General features: G+C 32.2%; 2 long non-coding RNA genes across 2 annotated transcripts; one reads left to right on the top strand and one right to left on the bottom strand.

The window, feature by feature from the left end:
• The first annotated feature begins 12,498 nt into the window (after nucleotides 1-12,498).
• LOC126889473 (uncharacterized) lies at nucleotides 12,499-13,840 on the top strand. Its single transcript, XR_007700038.1, has 2 exons — nucleotides 12,499-12,809; nucleotides 13,691-13,840. It is a non-coding gene; the product is annotated as an uncharacterized LOC126889473 (long non-coding RNA).
• A 5,017-nt stretch (nucleotides 13,841-18,857) lies between these two features.
• LOC126889711 (uncharacterized) lies at nucleotides 18,858-20,331 on the bottom strand. Its single transcript, XR_007700139.1, has 2 exons — nucleotides 20,183-20,331; nucleotides 18,858-19,313 (listed from the first exon to the last, which is right to left on the bottom strand). It is a non-coding gene; the product is annotated as an uncharacterized LOC126889711 (long non-coding RNA).
• Nucleotides 20,332-21,564: the final 1,233 nt, after the last annotated feature.

Genomic DNA, 21,564 nt, shown 5'->3' with positions numbered 1-21,564 from the left:
TCAGGTTGCCTAAAATACCTACTCAAAAATGTCTCACAGCTCTTATACTATAACCCATTTAACCATTATCACCGAAATGGTCCATAAGGTTATAGTGGTTACGACGCTAAACGCGATCAGGCAATCTGAGTTCATTTCCCAGCCATTCATATATTTTTTTACCTATTTCGAATAGAAAAAATCTAGTTTAAACTCGACGTACAAAAGAATTATATTGAAAAAATAAATATTGGAATGGCTATGATATCAAATTGGATTGTCCTATCACAAATTTAGTGTCGTAACCACTAGCCAATTTGGGCGACAATGCGACAAAGGCATTTATAACGCTTATCGTGTTATCCAGAAACTCTGCAATCAAGATTATATATTATATTTATAAAAAAAACTTTGAAAAACTCCTGATAAAGAAAAAAACGCCACTAAACGCCGTAAAAATCAGTGGCGCACACAATATTCCAGCTACAAAAGAGCTGAGATGAATATTACGAGGCGCAAAAATGTATTTTTATTTTGATGGAAAATAAAATTTTAGTTTTATTTTAAAAATTTGTTTATACTATTTCCTATATTTGAAGTAAAACGCGCCACAAAAGACTACTTTTGATAAAGTTTGCAGTTTGACTCTTTTGTGGCGCATATAACTTCATAGCAAGTTATATGGTAAAATATTTTAAAACAAATTTTAAAATTTAGTTTTCCATCAAAATGAAAATACATTTTTGCGCCACGTAATATTCATAATATCATCTCTTTTGTATCTAGAATATTGTAGCAATTAGTATAGTATAGTTGATCCAAAAGATGGCATAACCCAGACATCCAAAGTGAAAGTTATCCTTCAACACCAAATTGTTCTATATGGTCCACACAATGTCCAGAAAAAAGTCACACCATTTTGAGCGTCGGGTTTGGGGGGAAGAGGGGGGAGAAATCGGTGAATTCGTAGTTTTTTAAGTTTTTCGCCAATATTTCTAAAACTTTGCGGTTTAGCATGAACAACCCTCTATACAAAATTGTTCTACATTAAATTTGAAATAAAAAAGGTTCTATGCATAATCTTTCTAAAATGAATGGTTCCAGAGTTACGGAGGTAGTATATTATAACTGGTCCAAAAAAAGGCCTAATCAAAACATCCAAAGTAAAAGTTTTCCTCCAACACCAAAATGTTCTATATGGTCCACATATTGTTCAGTAAAAAGTTACACCATTTTAAGCGTCCGGTTTGGGAGGGAGATGGGAGAGAAGCCGGAAAATTAGTAGTTTTTTTTTACGTTTTTCGTCAATATTTCTAAAACTATGCTTTAGCGTAAACAATGTTATATACAAAAATATTCTACATGAAATTTAAAACAAAATATGTTCTATACATAATTGTTATAAAATCAACGGTTCCAGAGTTACAGAGGGTGAAATGTCGAAGTTTTCGATACTTTTTATATTTTTTGGGCAATATTTATGATATAACTATACCAAAAACCAAAACCCCAGACATCCAAAGTGAAAGTTACCCTCCAACACCAAATTGTTCTATATGGTCCACATAATGTTCAGAAAAAAGTCACACCATTTTGAGCGTCGTGTTTGGAGGGGGAGAGGCAGAGGCGGCTTTACCTATTGTGCAGGGTTTGCGGTGCACACGGGCGCCGGGATGTTGGGGGCGCCGAACGCCAAAAAGCGGGTACTTTACTTTGTTTCAACATAAAATATGCTTTAAAACGATTAATGAAAAATTACATTGGCACTTAAGCGCGATTTTTAGATTGCCGCCCGCCTAAAACGCATAGCTAAATTATTAGAAATTGTCAATTTATTTTCAATTGTACAAGAAATGTATGCTTTTTTCTGCGTCAACAGCACGCTGGCAAATACTTGCTAAAAGGTGTACCAACTTTAAGTCTAAAACCACTCTCAAATACTCGATGAGGGAGCAGGGTTGAAGTAGTAAAAGCTCTCCGTTTTAATCTGGGAAAAGTGTATGATGCCTTGTTTAGCATATATTCTGATGACACCAAAGATGCAAAGTCAAGAAATATGGCAAATTCAATATTGGCAAAAATTAAGTTATTTAAATTCATCTCCTCTTTGCTTATTTGGTTTGAAATTTTAAGCAAGATAAATATAGTTAGCAAAGCTCTTCAAAAGTCAGATGTCGTATTGTCAGAAGCCGTAAAAATGATGGATCCTGCTAAAATAAGTTTGTCTGAATTACGCAATGAGTATGCTTTTGTGAAGTTCATTAATACTGCGAAAACTGTCGAGGACCGTAGAAGTCGAGGCAATAGCAGAATTTTTCACACCTGCCCTACCTCGTGCTCGTTTGTCAAATTTTGTCTGTTCGAAACCTGTCAAATTTCCTCAACCAATTTTCAACCTTACCTGCTTACCCCATAGATAAAAAAGTTCATTTTTAATTAAATATTTTTAACAGATTTGGGTAGGTTGTTCTGACGCTCTGAATACCTTTGGCTCCCGACATCATTTAATATTACACTATTTGCATCTGGATTTTTGTTTACATTATAAGCGTACCTAATACCTATGTGCTAGCACTGGTAGGTACCTATTCAACTATTCCATTTTAACGCGCGTCTACCAAAGGGCGCCAGGGCATCGACTGCACACGGGCGCTACATGGGCTAGAGCCGCCTCTGGGGAGAGGGGAGAAAAATCGGTAAATATAACAAGTATCGAAAACCTCCACTTTTCACCCTCCGTAACTCTGGAACCGCTGATTTTATAACAATTATGTATCGAACTATTTTTGTTTTAAATTTTATGTAGAATATTTTTCTATAGAACATTCCTTACGCTAAAGCACAGTTTTAGAAATATTGACGAAAAACTTAAAAAAACTACTAATTTACCGACTACTCCCCCATCTCTCCCCCAAACCGGACGCTCAAAATGGTGTAACTTTTTACTGAACAATATGTGGACCATATAGAACAATTTGGTGTTGAAGGAAAACTCTTACTTTGGATGTCTGGGTTAGGCCTTTTTTTGGACCAATTATAAAATACTACCTCCGTAACTTTGGAACCGTTCATTTTAGAAGAGTTATGCATAGGGCCTTTTTTATTTCAAATTTAATGTAGAACAATTTTGTGTAAAGGGTTGTTCATGCTAAACAGCTTAGTTTTAGAAATATTGACGAAAAACGTAAAAAACTTCGAATTTGCATATTTCTCCCCCTCTCCCCCCCCCCCCAAACCCGACGCTCAAAATGGTGTGACTTTTTTTTAAACATTATGTGGACCATATAGAACAATTTGCTGTTGGAGGATAACTTTCACTTTGGATGTCTGGGTTTGGGTCTAACTATACCATACTAAATCATGTTTACGGCGTTTAGCGGTTTTTTATTCTTATCCACAGAGAACGGCAGTTCTCACCAGTGGCGCACAATACCCCTACATGCGACACTATATATACACGAAATTTTAGATTTTCTAAACCTGACTGAATTGAAAATTGAGCCAAATTCCATCTTAAAGTTTAGGAAAATACTCGTCCATCCATATGTTACTTCTCCATTTTGGTCCAAGGGTGTGGATTTTACGGCCCTTCCCATTTAAAGCCTGTTTTTCGTTCTCGTCCCCAAAACTCCCAAAAATATCAAAAATTTAAGCCCGACCTTTACGGCTTTTGATAGCACAGATCATTACCTTTCCAACGCATGTTTAATTTTGAAAATCGGTTATACCATTCAAAAGTTATCGAGTTCAGAAATATGACTCAATTTTTATTTAAAAAATGGAAAATGTTTGTGGATATGTATGTATGTATGTATGTATGTACGTATGTGGAAAAGTTAAGCCGATCTGAATTTTTTTTCTGTGTTTCAAGAGGGTGTGAGGGCCGATCCAGAACCGGTCTAATTTTTGACTTCTGACTACCCGTAAGTCAGCTAGAGGGCTAGGTAGATACAAAATAGCATATTTTTTGGGCGTATATATCATACGTTTAAGAAAAGACAGGAAAACCACAAATACACCAAATCAATAGGGTTGAGTTAAGCTTTCAAATGGCGCCTAATGGATCAAGCTGAGATATACACACTGCTCACCATAACCAAAAAACTGAAAAATTAAACTTTGAAAATTTTGATTTTTCGACAATTACTCAAAATTTCAACCTACGAATTGCGCCAATAACTGAGCGTTTGTAGAAGGACTCAGGACGCGTCTGACGGTGTATGCCTTATATCTGGGAAAATTCGAATTTTTAAGTTATACGCTTCATAAATATGATCAAATCTATTTCTTATGGGAAAAACGGTTTTTCAAGCTCAATAATTCCTATAATACGTTCAGTTATCATACTCGATTTGGATGCATCAGATACTACTTGTCAATACGTTGCAAATTCATGTTTAGTGATCAACATCAGGTAAGCCGTTCAGAAGTTATACAGCTCCAAAAGTATAATTAGTCCAGGAACTGAAATTTTTCACTTCGCAATTTTTACAGAATGGATAGATTTGCTTGAAAATTCCACACCTGTAATTTTGAACCAATCAAAATACGTTATTTTGACAGATCACCATGGCAATGGAGGTATTTTATCGGAAATTTTTTGCTCGTGGGGTACCCAACAGCGAATTATAGTGGAAATTTTTTGACGTTTACAATAACAGAACATTTTTGACAGACTGGTTTTTATTTGTTTACATAATTTAAAATAAAACGCCAAAAAATAATTTTCTATCACTTGTAGTTACTCAAAACTTATGTAAAATTGAAAAATATACTATTTTCTATCTTGAAATGGTATTCCCATGCAACTACAATGAGTAGAAATTACGAATTTGAAAGCCTAAATAATTGCTGACAAAGCTATGGCGCGCTATTAATCTGTTCATGCAGCTTTGGATTTTCAAATGCAAATTTGGTGTGGAATTTTCTTACCGAATACCACGCGAAGTCAAATTAATATCCGAAAATTTTTTTTTGATCATGAATATTTTTAGAAAATTTCCCTCGTCTGCGACTCGGGAAATTTTCAAAATATTCATGATCTCAAAAAAATTTCCGGAAATAATTTGACCTCTAGTGGTATTACTAGTGAAAATTTGACAATAAGTAGTGGATAGTCCAAGGATAAAAATCTATATGATACCGAAAGAAGCTTTGACTACGGGGTGGTTGCCACCTCATCTCGAAGGTGGAATTTTTTTTTATATTTTGACCGCAAATGCTGGTAAAAATATTAATTATAAGCAAAAAATGTTCATTATACATTTTTTTGATAAAATTAATAGTTTTCGATTTATTAGTTAGCGAAGCTGTTAGTTTTATATCGAAAAGATTACCAGATAACGGCAGTTCTCGCCAGTGGCGCAGAAATACAACCCCCTACACGCGACACTATTACATATATACACGAAATTTTCAATTTTCTAAATCTGACTGAATTGAAAATTGTGCCAACTCCCATCTTCAAGTTCAGAAAAAGACTCACCCATTCATATGTCAACCATCCATTTTGGTCCAAGGGTGTCGATTTTACGGCCCTTCCTATTTAGAGTCTGTTTTTCGTTCTGGTCCCCAAAACTCCCAAAAACTTCAAAAATTTAAGTCCGACCTTTGCGGCATCTAACAGTACTGATCATTACCTTTCCAACGCATGTCTAATTTTGAACATTACCAGAGAACGGCAGTTCTCGCCAGTGGCGCACACCCACACCCCCCTACACGCGACACTATATATTTACAAAATTTTAGATTTTCTAAATCTGACTGAATTTAAAATTGGGCCAACTCCCATCTTAAAGTTCAGAAAAAGACTCATCCATTTATATGTCAACCATCGATTTTGGTCCAAGGGTGTAGATTTTACGGCCCTTCCTATTTAGGGGCTGTTTTTCGTTCTCGTCCCCAAAACTCCCAAAAAGTTTAAAAGTTTAAGTCAAACCTTTGCGGCTTCTAATAAAACTGATCATTACCTTTCCAACGCATGTCTAATTTTGAAAATCGGTTATACCATTCAAAAGTTCTAGAGCTTAGAAATGTGAATTTTTATTTAAAAAAAGGAAATTTATTTAAAAAAGGAAAAATGTGGATATGTATGTATGTGTGTTTGAAAGTTAAACCGATTTGATATTTTTTCTCTGTGTTTAAAGAGGGGGTCAGGGCCGATTTAGAACCGGTGTAGTTTGTGACTTTTGACCACCCATAAGCCAGCTATAGGACTTGGTAGGTACAAAACGACATATTTTTTTGGGGGAATATATTCGGATCAAGAAGAGACAGGAGAACCGCAAATACATCAAATCAATAGTGTTGACTTAAGCTTTCAAATGGTGTTTAAGCCGTCAGTATCAGATATACACACGGCTCAGTATAGCCGAAAAACTGAAAAACTAAACTTTGAAAATTTTGGTTTTTCGACAATTACTCAACATTTCAACCTACGAATTGCGCCAATAACTGTGCGTTTGTAGAGGGACTCAAGACGAATCTAACGGTGTATACGTCATATCCGGGAAAATTGGAATTTTTAGGTTATAGGCTTCATAAATATAATAAAATCTATTGTTTCTCAAGCTCAATAATTCCTGTAATAGCTTCAGTTATCATACTTGACCTTAGATCCATCAGATACTACTGGTCAATATGTTTCAAACTCATGTTTACTGATCAAAATCGGTTAAGCCGTTTAGAAGTTATTAAGCTACAAAATTATAATCCAATTAACGATTATTCCCAAAATGGTTTATGTAGTTGTAGTGGTTGCGACGCTAAATTTGATCTGGCAACGGGCAATCTGACTTCATTTACCGGCCCTCTCAATATTTTTTTTTTCAATATATTTCGAATAGAAAAAAATTTAGTGTACATTCGATGGACACTAGATCATTTGGGAGATAATGCAACAAAGGTGACCATTTATAAAGCTTGACGTGTAATAGATGAACATTGCATGCAACTTCATACATTTAATTTATAAATAACTTTGAAAAACTCCTGATACAAGAATAAAAAACCGCTAAACGCCGTAAAAATGAGTGGCGCATAAAATATTCCAGCTACAAAAGATCTGATATGAATGTTACGTGGCGCGAAAATGGATTTTCATTTAATGCAAAACAAAATTGTAGTTTTATTTTAAAATATTTTTCCATAATATTTGCTAAATTTGAAGTAAACGCGCCACAAAAGAGTTTCAAAATTCAAACTGTATCAAAGTTACTCTTTTGTGGCGCGTTTACTTCAAATTTAGCAAATATTATGGAAAAATCTTTTAAAATAAATCTAGAATTTTGTTTTGCATCAAATGAAAATCCATTTTCGCGCCACGTAACATTCATATCAGATCTTTTGTAGCTGGAATATTTTATGCGCCACTCATTTTTACGGCGTTTAGCGGTTTTTTATTCTTGTATCATTTTACAGTAGTATTTTGTACAAAAAACACTCTAAATTGTATACTTACATGACTTTATGCAACTTAGTTAATGGAAAATTTCGTTAATTTCCATTAATTGAATGTGTTGCTGATTAACGTTTCAGCATTGTTTGTGACGCGTAAGATTCTCGTTTCTAAGAGCTTCCGGTTAATTTAATTTCAACACCTCAAACTTGGAGCCTCTTCTGCATGAGATAACATTTATATTCAGTTTGATTGCATTCACGTCTGCTGTATTATTCGTGTTTGTCCACAATGTCTTGAAAAACTTATTATGTAATTATCAAGATTGTTTTATATTATCCGGTTTTTGTTTTTACTAATACCTAAAATATTTTACTGTTATCTTTGTTTTACGAAAATATCTACCCGAAGAATACAATAAAAGTAAAAGTAGAAGAAGAACTAATGGACCTAATTATTAAAGCTGGCAATGGGATAAGACACGGACTTCCCTGAATCCTATATTTGGTTTATTTTGTATTTTGGGAATGATTTTATAGAGTTAATGACTTTATAGGTGAAGATCGAAAAGTGCAAAAGTAAAAAGAGTGTTTTAAATTAAAATCGTGGTATATTCTCATTAAAATAGTATATATTACAACTGCCAGAAAAAAGTAATTTAAGAATAATATTAGTGGTAGTGGAGCGGCGAATGCTGGTTATGCAAAACAAATTCAAACTGTGAAATGTAGGGTTATTCTTATTATACAAAAAAATCTTACCTTATTTTACTGGTAGGTCTCTAAGTTATTATTAAGGTGAGGAAGGAGCGATAAATTAGGGTAACCTTATATTTAACTGAACCGGCGTTTTTTTGTCTACGAGATGTGTGTGACTACCGACACTTGCTAATTGCTTCTAAACGACTATCTTTTACGACTGCTTAACAGCGAACTCTTTTACTATTAAAATCGACAAGTGGTTAAGCAAAACCCGAACAATGTAGGTAAAATAGATAAACCATGTACTTAGAATAAATCTATATAATGAGCCCAAAAGAAATAGCATATTATTTGCCATACGTACCATAGGGTTGCTGAAAAGTCCCATTATACTGACGAATTGTTTTTGTTGTACTACAGAGGGAAAAATAATAACACAATTTTGTTTGGAAGTTATTTATTAAGAACCAACATCAGCGCGTCCTCAATATTACTTCAGGAGATAATAGCACTATTAATTAATTATAAATAAACACTACTTCCTTATGGATCAACACTAACGAATTCTTAAAATAATACACTACTGCACTGAACAGATATCGATACAGATAGAACAGATAACAGAATTATTGTGCTATTACACTTAGAAACCTGACGCAGGTTTGTAAAAATGACAGTGACTATTTCTCTATGTTGCCTAATCAGTTATTAGTTATAATATGTTCGAATTCTTGTTAGACATAAAAAATTTTAGTAGTTCTAATGTGACACAAAATCTAGGCATGGGATAAAAAAGTTTATTTTTGATGAAAGTGTATTTTTTGTTCTTCAATGGCGGTACAGGTTCGTTTATTTAATATTCTATTTAATTATGGAGTAATTTCCACATACTACCATATTTCTCAAATTGGGCTCGGTACTGCCATTTTAACTATATTATGCAACCCAACTTGGTACGACGCCATGTTCGTATGCGCATCCGTCTCAACATGTCCAGAGTTACTGACGTAAAAGCTTGGCCATCTCCGTTTTGCAAGTCCTCATTCACAATATATCTGCGTTTTCTAACCTCACTTTTAAAGAAATCCCACAGTGCATTGTCTGCCGTTGTCAGATCTGGACTTCTTGGAGGCAAAGGAATTGGAGAACCTCGCCCAATCCATATTTTTGGTAAGAGTTCATTGAGGCATTTGCGAAAAACGAGAGCAAAATGGGGTTAGGCGCCATCTTGTTGAAAATAAACAGTGTTCGCAGTTCCTTCAGCTATCAGTAGCAGTAGTAACTTCTCGTTGCTTATTTGCAGATAAATGTGTTAAATTATGGAGTCCTCAAAAAATACATCCCAAGCAGGTAAGGTGAAGTATTTCCAGCTCATATCATAATATGAGGCGGATTTTTTTTTCACTTCCTTAAAGAAACTAGGGTAGTTCTTGGTTGAGAAATAAACATTTAGATTTCAAGAAATGGCACACTCATCGGCGAAGAGAACATTTTGTGTCACTTGCTTTTGGAAAGAATTGAAGCAGTCATTAGAACGCGTCAATTGTATATTCATTTATACCGCCATCATGTTTCAATCGCAACTACCGTTGTCTGTCCATAGATAAATAATAAAGTATTACCGGATAGATAGGCAACTCACTGTAAAAATTTGGTTCCTTACGCCATTTGCGTTCGATGTGTTAACTAATCACCATTTGGAGGGAAATTCAAATGGACAAGTACTAATTTTATCCGTTTAGCGCCTCTTGCGGGCAATTTCGTTACTAATTAAAATATCTTCTTATTTTACAAGAAATAATCTCACCTATATTACTAAATAAAATACCAGAACTTACTAAGCTTGTTAAAGTATTTTATTTAAATAATATCTAAATAATACTCATAAATTATTCGGAATTCTCAAGTTACAAAATATATTATTTTTGCTGTCAAATTTAGTAAGAAAAAGGGATATAAAAAAGTTAGAAAATGTTTTTCTAAATATAGGTACGTGTATTTATTTGTTGTTTCAGATAAAACAGTTATAAACTAATTACTATTTACCTATGCATTTTTCTAAATTTTCTATGGTTTGTACACAACAATAAATCATGTTTAGTTTTTTTATTAACACAACACCAAAGTTATTTCGTAACTAAAACAAAACTACACTTTATAAACGAAGGATAAGGAACCAACTTAAACTGAAATTACTACGAATAAATCGTTAAAGGTAATACAATAAAAACTGTAAACTAATAGAAAATTATTTGCACTAACTCTACTGTCATTACTTTTGACAGAATTGACATTTTGCCGAGTTAAGCCTCGTTTGATTATTTTATTTGTGACATTCAGGTATGGTGTTACAATAAATGATTGGTTAAAGTTTTCGTGAGCGAGATAGGCTGTCATTCCTCTTTATTTAGCTGATCGGTGTGGAAGTGGTGGGGGAGATTCCCCAATTTTCCCATATAAGATACCGGGCCATGTGTCTGTCTGCGTGACCAGACAAGTTCCCTTAATGATGCGCATGCGCCGGAATGCAAATAAACATTAGCGTGGTATTGAAACAATATTATTATTAGGGTAAAGAAACTTCCCGGCAACCCTGTACATTTTCTAAAGAGGTTCGTGTTTTCTGTGAAATGTTAAAATGACGACCCATTATTCCGTCAACTTCTTATGAGCGGAAATTAGCATAACTATGTATAAGCATTTTATACTCAGTTATTTAAAACTAGATCCAGACACTTTTGGTGCTTAGACAATGTTAATTAATAAGAGTTAATTACAAATATACCAACTATACTCACTTTCTAATAATTGTTCTAGCTATCTTTAACCTAACACACTACTCATAACTCCACTAAAAACTAATGAAAATATTGTATGATGAAGCGTAATAAAGAACTTTAAATGCCTCATAAAAGAGATTAGAAATATTTTCATAAAAGTTTTCGCTGAACAATGAATTGATGCGGTAGTTACCAAATGGATTTTCACCGACATCGCATGTTACATTAGTATTAACTTCATAGAATTTTATGGAAACAGTTTACCATACACACTTCACTTTGAAATGTATATCGTTTCTGGAATTCCATTAATTTCATAGTGCGAAACAGGTATGAAACTTCACGTTAATTCCTATCGTTCGCCTTGGTTTTCCAATTTCGCACTCGTATCACTAGCAAGTCTTCTTTCACCTGGTCCTTAAATAGTACTCAGGGCCTGCCTTTTCTGCTCACTCCATTCGGTCTCTGGCTATAAATACGTTTCGACAGCTCCGCCTCGTCCATTCTCTCTAAGTGGCCAAGCCACCGCATCCTGTTTATTTTGATAGATCTACCAATACTACATAGGCTAAATATAAAGGTGGTAAAGTTCAAAATTAGAGCGTCTACGTCATAATCCGTGTACGTCCACGCCTTTACAGATATATCTGAGGATTCTACGTTCAAAAAAGCCTAACCTTTCTTCATCACCTTTTGTTATCTTCCACTTTTCTGATGCGTAAGTGAGGACGGGTTTGATTATAGTTCTGTATATTAATATTTTTGTTATTTTTGTCGCTATGTTTGATGTTAAAAGTTTCTTTATTCCATAGCACGCTCTATTTCCTAGATATACAGGGTGTTTCTTTAATAATTGTCCATATAATAACTGGAGAAACCTTAGCACAAAATACTAAGATTTAACCTAAAACACTTAAATAAAATGTGGTTCCTTACAGAATTACAGGGTGTTTTATCTAAAAATTTTAAAATTATTTTTGCTCAGCATTTTAAAACTATTAGACGTATCCTTTTCATACTTGGTAGAAAGTGCGACTACAATACACCCTACTAAATTGTTATAAACAAACGTTTCTAGCTACTACCAGAGGCGTACGACAGGAGATAGTGAATGGTTGACCCTTCTCAAATTCTACGTAACTGGAGGAATTACTATTTTAGTGCCATTTTTAGATTCTACAATACTTTCTACGTAAATAATATACTCTTCATTGGTAACTATAAAGTCATTAGTTTTCGAGATATTTGAAGTTAAATATGAAACGGCACAGTTATTTTGATTACTTTATTATATTATTCATATGAATAAAATTTAAAAATTATTTCTACCCAGTACTTTAAAACTATTTGGCGTATCCTTATCATACTTGGCAGAAAGTGTAGGTACTGTACACCCTACTAAATTAAGATAATTTAACGTTTCTGACTACTACCAGAGGCGTACGACAGGGCATAGTTGCTGGTTGGCCCTTCCCAAATTCTACGCCACCGACGAAATTTCTATTTTAGTGTAATTTTTTGATTTTCCAACAATTTTTATGTAAATAATATACTTTACATTCGTAACGATAAAATGATTAGTTTTCGAGTTATTTGAAATTAAAAATGAGGCGACACAATATTGGGATAAACCGTAATCGTACCCCTTCCTAACTGCCAAAGTGTCATGGCCGCCGTCGGGACCTATTTTGCTGACATTTACAATGTTTACATATAGAAAAGTTTGTTTTTTTCTGCTTATAATGCCGTTTTCTAAAGATATTAGTGAACAAAATCGATTTGCTAACAATATTTAATATATTTTAAATGTGCTAAAATTGGATTCAACAGCAAAAGTCGCATAAATAACATATAAATGACGAATTTGTTTACCTATTACAAATGGGGTTATGTGGTTGTAACTGTTTATTTTGGGAATAAAATGAAAATGATCAATTAAACGACTGGAAAACTGTAAGTATTACAATTAAAACATGTTTATCCTATCACAAGAGTTCACTTCATTTTAAGAAAGCTAATTATTATTATACAATAGACATTTATAAACTGCCATGTACTTTTAAGGTTACTTTTGATCTGTTTTCAAAGCTTATGATTAAATGTTACCTCTTTATTAATTAGATTTGCCAACAAAAGATGCATGATTAAGGCCAAATGCAATTCCTTTGCTAAAGTCATAAAAAAAGTACAAATACAGTTAAAAAAAATAATTTTAAAAAGGTCTCTCAAAAGACATGAAAATTATACAACAACTCAAAAAACTAGAGAATGTAAAGAAAGCCAGGTTATTGGAAATGGAATTCCTGTTTAATTGACAGCCAGTAAACTATCCAAGACTTTTCAGAATCAAATGTGTCAACTTGTAAAACGATTCTTCTGACATTTTTAGTAAAAACCAGATTATCCTCAAGAAAAATTCTGTTTTAAGTGAAACTCAAAGTCATATATATAAATATAATTTTGTGAATGTGTCATCTTTGAATGAAACAAATTTTTTACCTAAACAAATAAATGTTTGGATCTAATTAAAAACAATGCTGAATCAAGTACAGTAGAAATACAATCCTTTGAACTTCTAAATGTGATTGTTAAAAGTGTCGAGATAGCTACTGCATAGGGATTCGAAAGGGATAGACTTGTTATGAACGCACTTGATCATGTACTTCTTACTGTTATAAAGTTGAAACAAAACTTATTTTATGCTTTCTTATCAGTCACTTTTAATTGTGTATCAACTTTACGTGGTACATCGTGCAAAAATTGCTAAAATGCAAACATTATATTTATTTTCTGTGTTACATTGGATACTATGATTGAATGTCTTCCTCTTTTAGATAGTGAAGTGAAGAACATCTTGAAGTTCCAATGATGTTTCAAGATGAGATAAATCGAAATAATGGTTGTATGTTAGAAGGACAGAGAATACGAAGAAATGTTATTGCTGCATACTTAGTGTAGTGAAATACAAACTTCAAACATTATAATATATTTTTTATTATATATTATATATTATATATTAAACATTATAATATATTATGATTCCAGATGAGGAAAATCGAAATAATGGTTGTATGTTACATGTATAGAGAATACGAAGAAATGTTATTGCTGCAAACTTAGTGTAGTGAATTAAAAACTTATTGTCAAATACAAATCAATTTATTTCATACTTTTATAATATATAGTGGTACAATTTTATATGTGTTCAAATAAAAATATTAATAAATAAAATACAATAAACACAAATCATGTATATCTTACAGTGAATTACAAAATCAAAAATTAATTACAAAAATATCAAAATAAATCTAAAATATTAAAAAGTAACCCATAATTTTTATAGTACCTACATACTTTGGTTGGTACTCTAATAATTTGGAAATCCATTAAAGTTTGTAGATGGAAATTGCAGGTATCTAAAAAATATATAAAGTAACTCAACAATCTCTTTTCAATTAGGGTTGCAGTTGATAAAGATGAATGACCCTTGCTCGGGAAATCAAATGTATCTAAAAAAAATTAAGTAACAGCTTTCTAACAAAACAATCTTAGCACTAAACGGAAACAAAGATACTGGTAAGTATTAAAACATTTTTTGAAAAATCTTTCTGAAAGTGAAAATAAAGACTACTCTCTATGGGAACAACTAAAACTGGGTATGCTTTACAAAAAAATGTATCCAGAACAAACTTCTTCTCTATAAGGCAATACTACTACAAGTCTGGATGTACAGGATTTAATTCTGGGGAACTGCCAGTAACACATAATATGCAAAGACTACAAAGATTCCAATCCAAAGTCTTTCATGATGTCCGATTTTTTTAGTACATCTACCAAATATCACGCTAAACTTAAAATTCTTACAATGAAGATAGCTAAAGCTTGAGTACACATAGATAGATCCAACCATGGACGTATGGTAATAGAAAAGATTAATATTTGAAATCATATACAGCATCACATTTTATAAATTATAATCTTTTTATTATAAAAATAGTAATACCGTGTGTCTACGGATGGGGTGCCCAAGAGGAAAAACTTTTTTATTTTCAATTTTAGCGAAAAATGTCATTCTTGATAAAAACTTTTGCTTGTTCTAAAACCCCATAAAATGAACTAAAATTCAAGTTTTTCAAATCCTGCTTATTTTTATAGCCAATTTTATGTAAATCCCTATAAATTTTTGCACTAAGTTCGAAATTGTAACAATAATAACTTGGGAGAACAACCCTTTCACTTCTCTGGATTACGAAGCCAGACTTTGTCGTTCTCCTTGAATCATCCAATTATTTATTAATTAAATAATTATTAATACAACAATTTTAATAATGAAATTTATCACAAGATAAATTCTTTATTGATAGCTTAACATTGTCAAAAAAATTGACAATTCGCAAATTATTTATCGAAGTTGATAGTTACTAAGCTACATTGTGGCTTGGCAACACTATGGTAGGGGAGCAAAGTATGCTAAATGTGCAGTCACTCGAGCGCTTTGGGGACCTATTGGGTTGTAAAGAGTAGGTCCTAAAACCAAAAAAAGTTAAGTAAAGTTTTCCATTTTAGTGGGCGCTTGCCATTTTTTAATTTAATTTTCCATTTCCAACAATGGTTTTTTCCGATTATTGCGACATCTATCCATAATTCGAAAAAATGTTTCGAATAAAAGTTACTTATTTTTACGTAAGGAATCCAAATTTGCAATAAAAAAATGAGGGTTCCTATTTAAGATTTTAAAGTAACCCCCCACCCCACATCCATGGGGGGTCATGTTTGGTGCCTTTCGACATATTTTTCAAAAATATTGAATAAGTATATTTTACAGTTTTTCGATCTGATGTTCATTTCGCGAAATATCGCGGGATTCGTATTTAAAATATTCAATTTACCCCCCACCCCTCTCCGTGAGAAGTCGTGTTTGGTATCGTTGGATAGATTTTTAAAAAATATTGAGCATACATTTTTTAGTTTTTCGATCTGCCATTCATTTCGCGAAATATTCGCTTTTTTCTTGTGAAACTTTGGGACTCACCCATTTCCTTACGCCCGGCTCAAATCGTCAGATTTTTGAAATATACACTCTTTTGCATGTACTTAACCTACCTTATCTTAATCTGACAATTTCGAGTTTTTTTAAGGGTAGATTTTTTTTTTCGGGCCCCCCTTAACGAACTCCCCTGTGTTAAGAGCCAATATATAGTAGAGGTGCATCTGCAGAGTACCAAGTTTCTCACCATATGCTAATCTGACGCGCTCGAGTGACTGCAAAAATCCCCGCTTGGGCTCCCCTACCACTAGATTATTGTTAAGATTTCAAACTTAGTGCAAAAATTTACATAAAATAGGGATTTACATAAAATTGGCTACAAAATTAAGCAGGATTTAAAAAACTTGAATTTTATTTCGTTTTATGGGGTTTTAGAACAAGCAAAACTTTTTATCAATAATGACATTTTTCGCTAAAATTGAAAATAAAAAAGTTTTTCCTCTTGGGCACCCCAACCGTGGACACACTGTATATAATTATAATACTAAAATCACAATAAAGATGCACTAGAAAGAAACAAACACAAGACATGATGAATGTTATGAGGAGCACTCACAAATCATGATTTACAAAGTTTATACATTGTAAATCATGATTCGGGAGTGCTATTTGTATCATTCAACATGTCTTGGGTTGTTTATTTCTGGTGCATCCTTATTGTGAGTTTAGTATAAGAGAATTACAAGTTTTATGTTAAATCTTCTGAATCAAATTTTTGTTAGGTATCATGTCACTCTTACTAATTTTATCCCATAAACACTTTGAAATAATACATTTTTTAGTTCCATGACTGTTATCAATTGTTGGATATCATATTGGCTACCATATTCGCTATTGTGGCTTTATTGACAGCAGCTCTAACTAATGATGATAGAGTCGATTTTCCATACTATGGTCTTAGATTGTTCAGCTATGATTGTGAGATTCTACCAGAACCACATTTACCTTGGATCTTTCTCTGAATTATCAAATGCAAAAGTTCATATTTTTTAGGGTGTTTCATACCTAAGTATTATTGACCTAAGTATTCCAGCTTGTGTCTCTTTAGTCAAATGGAAATTATTATATGAAACTCTACAAGAACACATTCATATTATAATCAATTAAGTATATTAATTTTAATCACAAATGTTTATTGGTTGAGAGAGTGACTTTTTTACTTATGCTCAATCAAATATTTTTACTATTTTCTGTTAGTTTTTTAATAGTTATTTATGATATAAGTGTTAAAAGTACACATTTAAGGCACGCATGTGAAAGTCTGCAATTCACATGAGTGCCTTAAAAATGTACTTTTTAACACACATATCATACAATATTTTTTCTGCAAACGTAATTACAGAATAATATCTACAAAAACTTTTTTCTACAACCGTGTTAAAAATTCAATTTTTAGCACCCCATAAGAGCATTAAAAATGCTACTTTAAGGCACAAGTGCTTTAAAATTTTTATGGCAGTGCAATTCGTATTGACCGTATAGACAATTTTGATGTAATGTCACAAAAATATAAAAATGGAATCAGTAAAAGTTTTTGTAGATATTGTCCTGTAATTACGTTTGTAGAAAAAATATTGTATGATATGCGTGTTAAAAAGTACATTTTTAAGGCACTCATGTGAATTGCAGAACTCGCTATCGCTCATTCTGCAAACTTTCACATGCGTGCCTTAAACGTGTACTTTTAACACTTATATCATAAATAACTATTACTTGAACTGACATTCCATTTTTATATTTTTTTGACATTACATCAAAATTGCCTATACAGTCAATACGAACTGCAGTGCCATAAAAATTTTAAAGCACTAGTGCCTTAAGGTAGCGTTTTTAACGCTTGTATAGAGTGCTGAAAGTTGCATTTTTAACACGGTTGTAGAAAAAATAAATTTTATGTATATTTTATCTAAAAAAGTATTTAAGCACTTAAATATTTTTTCAAAAATAGAATATTTTTATGAACTTCTTTAATTCTTTTTTATTTTAACTTTAATGCAATCTGTTATCATTATAACAATATGACAGATATAAAAAATGACACAGTGGGAACTACACTCAGGGGTGAGAACTCTTTACATATTTATATTAATTTAGTCTACATTACCATATTTCTGACTTTTTTACAAATTAGTAACTACTAACTACTTCCCAGTAGTGTAGAGATCTGTAACTTTTCTTAACCCTCTAGTGCCCTAGTTTGCCTCAAGGCGACCATAATAAAAATTTCCATGCTTACTATTTAAGTATTTTATAGCTGCAATACCGAAACCAGCCTCTGGACTAGATCAGATAAGCATCCAGCTTTTAAAAGTTTGGGTGATCAGACAGATTTTTACCCTATAATTTTCAGTTTAGCATGATATTTGGTAGTGGTACTAAAAACATCGGACATCATAAAAGACTTTGGATTAGAATCTTAATAGTTTTTGCATATTTGTATTACTGGCAGTTCCCCAGATTTAAATCCTGTACATCCAGACTTGTCGTAGTATTGCCTTATAGAGAAGAAGTTTGTTCTGGATACATTTTTTTGTAAAGCATGCCCAGTTTTAGTTGTTCCCATAGAGTAGTCTTTATTTTCACTTTCAGAAAGATTTTTCAAAAAATGTTTTAATACTTACCAGTATCTTTGTTTCCGTTTAGTGCTAAGATTGTTTTGTTAGAAAGCTGTTACTTAATTTTTTTTTAGATACATTTGATTTCCCGAGCAAGGGTCATCTTTATCAACTGCTACCCTAATTAAAAAGAGATTGTTGAGTTACTTTATATTATTATATTTTTTAGATACCTGCAATTTCCATCTACAAACTTTAATGGATCTCCAAATTATTAGAGTACCAACCAAAGTATGTAGGTACTATAAAAATTATATGTAACTTTTTAATATTTTAGATTTATTTTGATATTTTTGTAATTAATTTTTGATTTTGTAATTCATTATAAGATATACATGATTTGTGTTTATTGTATTTTATTTATTAATATTTTTATTTGAACACATATAAAATTATATCACTATATATTATAAAAGTATGAAATAAATTGATTTGTATTTGACAATAAGTTTTTAATTCACTACACTAAGTTTGCAGCAATAACATTTCTTCGTATTCTCTATACATGTAACATACAACCATTATTTCGATTTTCCTCATCTGGAATCATTTTCGTTGGAACTTTATTATGTTCTTCACTTCTTCATTGTTTTAAAAAGAAAGATGTTCTTTCATAATCATATGAAATGTTTGAAATCAAAAAATATATTATAATGTTTGAAGTTTGTATTTCACTACACTAAATATGCAGCAATAACATTTCTTCATATTCTCTGTCCTTCTAACATACAATTATTTCGATTTACCTCATCTTGAAACATCATTGGAACTTCAAGATGTTCTTCACTTCACTATCTAAAAGAGGAAGACATTCAATCATACTATCCAATGTAACACAGAAAATAAATATAATGTTTGCATTTTTAGCAATTTTTGCACGATGTACCACGTAAAGTTGATACACAATTAAAAGTGACTGATAAAAAAGCATAAAATAAGTTTTGTTTCAACTTTATAACAGTAAGAAGTACATGATCAAGTGCATTCATAACAAGTCTATCCCTTTCGAATCCCTATGCAGTAGCTATTTCAACACTTTCAACAATCACATTTAGAAGTTCAAAGGATTGTATTTCTGTAACTGTACTTGATTCAGCATTGTTTTTAATTAGATCCATACATTTAATTGTTTAGGTAAAAAAATTGTTTCATTCAAAGATGACACATTCACAAATATGACTTTGAGTCTCACTTAAACAGAATTTTTCTTGAGGATAATCTGGTTTTTACTAAAAATTTCAGAAGAATCGTTTTTACAAGTTGACACATTTGATTCTGAAAAGTCTTGGATAGTTTACTGGCTTTCAATTAAACAGGAATTCCATTTCCAATAACCTGGGTTTCTTTACATTCTCTAGTTTTTTGAGTTGTTGTATATTTTCATGTCTTTTGAGAGACCTTTTTAAAATAATTTTTTTAACTGTATTGGTACTTTTTTTATGACTTTAGCAAAGGAATTGCATTTGGCCTTAATCATGCATCTTTTGTTGGCAAATCTAATTAATAAAGAGATAACATTTAATCATAAGCTTTGAAAACAGATCAAAAGTAACCTTAAAAGTACATGGCAGTTTATAAATATCTATTGTATAATAATAATTAGCTTTCTTAAAATGAAGTGAACTCTTGTGATAGGATAAACATGTTTTAATTGTAATACTTACAGTTTTCCAGTCGTTTAATTGATCATTTTCATTTTATTCCCAAAATAAACAGTTACAACCACATAACCCCATTTGTAATAGGTGAACAAATTCGTTATTTATATGTTATTTATGCGACTTTTGCTGTTGAATCCAATTTTAGCACATTTCAAATATATTCAATATTGTTAGCAAATCGATTTTGTTCACTAATATCTTTAGAAAACGGCATTATAAGCAGAAAAAAACAAACTTTTCTATATGTAAACATTGTAAATGTCAGCACAATAGGTCCCGACGGCGGCCATGACACTTTGGCAGTTAGGAGGGGGTACGATTACGGTTTATCCCAATATTAATCAAAATAACTGTGTCGTTTCATTTTTAACTTCAAAGATCTCGAAAACTAATGATTTTATCGTTACGAATTAAGAGTATATTATTCTCATAGAAAGTATCGGAGAATCCAAAAATTAACTAAAATAGCAATTTCGCCAGTGGCGTAGAATTTGGAAAGGGTCAACCATTCACTTTCCCCCGTCGTACGCCTCTGGTAATAGCCAGAAACGTTTGTTTAACATAATTTAGCAGTTTGTGTAGTGCTTATACTTTCTGCCACGTATAAAAAGGATACGTCAAATTGTTTTAAAATGCTGAGCAAAAATAATTTTTAAATTTTTAGATAAAACACCTTGTAACTCAGTATGGAACCACATTTTATTTAAGTGTTTTAGGTTAAATCTTCTTATTTTGTGCTAAGGTTTCTCCAGTTACCATATGGACAATTATTATTGAAACACCCTGTATCTTCTTCTTCTTCATGTGCCGTGCTCGATTATCGAACGTTGGCTATCAAATTGGCTATAGCAACTTTGTTAACGGCAGCTCGGAAAAGTGATGCAGAGGATCTGTTATACCATTCTCTCAGGTTTTTAAGCCATGACGTTCTTCTTCGACCTGGCCCTCTTCTTCCGTCTACCTTGCCTTGTATTATTAAATGGAGTATATTATATCTCTCTGGGTGTCGCATAACATGGCCAAAATATTCAAGTTTTCGATTTTTAACTGTTCTGACGACTTCTGTGACTTTTCCCATCCGGTGCAAAACAACTTCATTACGAACTCTATCCACCCAACTTATTCGTAGGATTCTTCGGTATACCCAAATTTCAAAGGCTTCCAATTTCTTGAGAAGAGTATCTGTTAAAGTCCAACCTTCGACACCGTACAAAAGAGTAGAGAACACATAACATCTCACTAATCTAATTTTAAGATTCAAAGTAATGTTGTTTCCACATAAAAGTTTCTTTATCTTAAAGAATGCAGCTCTGGCCTTCTCTATACGTATTCTAATTTCTTTGCTCATGTCCCAGTTCTCATTTAGATTACAACCAAAGTAGGTG

This window comes from Diabrotica virgifera, chromosome 8, assembly GCF_917563875.1.
Source record: "Diabrotica virgifera virgifera chromosome 8, PGI_DIABVI_V3a".
NCBI classification, from domain to species: Eukaryota; Metazoa; Arthropoda; class Insecta; order Coleoptera; family Chrysomelidae; genus Diabrotica; species Diabrotica virgifera.
This window is presented reverse-complemented; position numbering and strand designations above follow the sequence as displayed.